A 3,167-nucleotide genomic window follows, 5' to 3' on the forward strand; every position below is an offset into this window, starting at 1 on the left:
CGAGATAACGATATCTTGTATTGAAAGAGAAGAGATGAACTTAGATATTCTAATTTATTAAAAAAAATTTCAATTTTTCAAAATTAATGAAAAAAGGATTATTAATTGTGAACCTGTTCGTTGTCTGTAAAAAAAGACGGCCCAACTTATTATATATAAAAACCATTGTGCTTTCATTGGTTTCATAAAAATAAACAAAATATAAGTAAAATATCAAAAACAAAAAAGCTAATGTTATTAAACAAAAAGTTTTAAATTTCTTTATCCCTGAAAATTCTTATATCCCTAAACGACATAAAAGAAATTTCTAATCGAAAATTGGGCCAAAGAAAAAAAAAAATTAAAGGTTTATCCTTTCAAGATCTTTCTTTTTATTCAAAACTGTGGTCAAGTTTTGAATATTTGTATCAAATTTTGAATTTCTATCCTTGCATTTTTTTTTTAAATTGAAACAAATTAGAATTCGAAATTCTTTACGTCGTTTAGGGGATAGAATAGTTTCAGGGACAAAGAAATTTAAACTTTTTTTTTTATAAATATAGCTTTTTTTTTTTGATCTTTTACTTATTTTTTGTTTATTTTTATGAACCAATGAAATCCCGATGGTTCTATATATAATAAGTTGGCCGTCGTTTTTTACAGACAAACGAACAGGTTCAACAATCAATATTCCTTTTTTCATTAATTTTGAAAAAGTGAAATTCTTCTCAATCATTAGAATATCTAAGCTCATCTCTCCTCTTTCAATACAAGATATCGTTATCTCGGTTGGATTTTTTAGTCTAACCAAGAGACAGTATGCTTTTACATTATTGAGGATTTTTTGATTAAAAAAACAATTCCATCGCAATTGAAAACGCGAATACCTTTTGAGAAATAAGTCAAGTTCCGCTTCGGTATTGCTTTTTGGTTTTTTTTATTTTTACGTTTTTTTATCTTCGATTCTGTATAATTTTCTTCAATATTTTTTCTTGCTTTGATAGAGCTGATTCCGTATTTATTTTGTTTCTTTATCTGATTCAAACTCTTCTTGACCTGCTGATTCGTTTTCTTCTTTATTTAGATTAAAAAACCGAAGGAATTTTTTTTTTGATGGTAAAAACCTTTTTTCTTTAGGGTGATCTGTTTATTCACATTTTTTGTTTCATTAAAATTGAAAGAAGTGATTTAATTGGTATGACCCACGGTTTCATTTTATATGTACTAGAAAATAAGAAAAATTCTGGAAAGAAAAAAAAGTCAAAATTTGTTATACGAGGATTTAGTATTTCTTCATTCATTCCCATCCAATCAAAAAAATTTATTTTTGATTGGCAAGACTCGTCTTAGTTATTTTATAAATTCTTTTATAATTCTTAACTTTAGTTTTAATATATTTTTTTTACTCCTAGTATCAAGCTCAATATTTACTTTTTTTCTAAACCAAAAGTTGAGAATTCTCCAATCCAAATATTTTCTATGCAAAATTTCCCCTATACTGCGAATATTATATTTTTCTAGAAAACAAGAGATTAAAAAATTTTCTAGGCCTGTAGACATATCAAAAAATTTTTCTGTAGAATGAATAGATTTGTAGCAAAAAGATTATATATAGAATCCTTTTTGAAATTCTGTTTATGTTTTGGATTGAAAAATAAGTTAGCCTCACAAAAATTTTGTTTTTGTAATTATCAAAAATTTTTTTTTCGTATGAATCCACTTTGTTTAAACTTGGATTTAGAACTAGAGAGTCTTGGTTTAGTTTTTTTTTCCATTTTGGGTTACTAATCTAGCCCATGCAATCTGAGGTAAATTATATTGAGAATGACTTCGTAACCAGTTTTTCCATTGATTTATTTCGGAATTAAAAGGGTTTTATCTTTCCATTCATAATGAAAGATTCCTTGTTCTTTAAAAAATCTTTTATTTGATTCTTAACAAAAAAGGATGTTATGTATATGTTATATTCAAAAAAAGACTTTAATTTAGAAAAAACTAACTTGAATTTGTGATAATTTGTAAAATACATATGCTTGTGATAAAGAGCATAAGTCATAACTAAAAAAATTTTTTTTTGATATGAAATTTTTTATAGTCGAAATAAAATAAATGGTATTTTTTTTTTTTTTTTTCTCCATTTTCCTCATTCTTGTAAATATATACATCAAGAATTTTTTTGTTGAATCAACAAAAAGTTGTGTAGTAATTCTTGGAATATTAATAATACCTAGAAAAATAGAAATAGACAGTTGTTCAACGCAAAATTGAAAAAAAAAAAAGATTTACGAATTAATCGAGTTTTTTTTTTTTTAATGTCTGCCAACTTTTTTTTGATGACTCAATTATTTTAGAATCATAACACAGTTTGTTACAACTATTAGTTAGTTTTTCTTTTTCTTTTGAAATTTTTTTCGTTTGATTTCTGATTGTCTTTATTTTATCAATCACATTTTTTATTTTGTTTTCGCTGAGTGAAGAATTTGGCCACTCCGTCGATTTTTTTGAACAGATAGTTCATGAATCATCTGATTACTCATTATTGAATCTTTTTTAGTTTCATTTAATTCATATATTTCTCTCGGGCCAACTAATGGAATTCTATTTCGTTTTGAAAGGTTTTTTTTTTTTCTTTTAGAAAAAGCAAGTTTTTTATAATCCAGTTTTTAATTTCTTTTTCGACTTTTAGGAAAATTGTTGCTCTTTCTTTGAAAATCCTTAAAACCGGAAAAGACTTCGTTTTGGATTTTTTGATTCTTTTTTTTAATTCTTTAAAAATAGGTTTAAAAAAAGAAGGCTTTGGTTTGGTAGAACCAAAAGGTAGGTCAGTTTCCAGCCCCCAAACTGTTAAAAAACGAAAATCATTTTTTTTCCTTTTGTTTTTTTTAGTCGAGCCTTCTGAGATGATTGAAATTTATATTTATGCCAAGGTTTAAGATAAAACGGAAATAGGATTTTTATCTGAATACCATCCGTTAACCAGTTTCGTGGAAATTCTGTTTCGGATAGTTGAACCCCATTATAAGTACATTTAACATGCATTTCACGTTTCCACTCCTTTAAATCCTCTTCCCACTCGGGAAGTTGAAATAATACGATACGGATGCTATTTTTAATTATTATCAATAAAGGTAATATAATATATTTTCTAAGAATAGATTGAGTTACTAAAATAAAACCTCTTATTATTT

At 25.6% G+C, this 3,167-nt stretch overlaps 1 pseudogene; it reads right to left on the minus strand.

Annotated features, from left to right (window-relative positions):
• Positions 1 to 251: 251 nt before the first annotated feature.
• The window catches only part of LOC125600064, a 4,574-nt pseudogene continuing 1,658 nt past the window's right edge, over positions 252 to 3,167 (minus strand).

The sequence above is a fragment of the Brassica napus genome, unplaced genomic scaffold (genome assembly GCF_020379485.1).
Source record: "Brassica napus cultivar Da-Ae unplaced genomic scaffold, Da-Ae ScsIHWf_2111;HRSCAF=2763, whole genome shotgun sequence".
NCBI lineage: Eukaryota > Viridiplantae > Streptophyta > Magnoliopsida > Brassicales > Brassicaceae > Brassica > Brassica napus.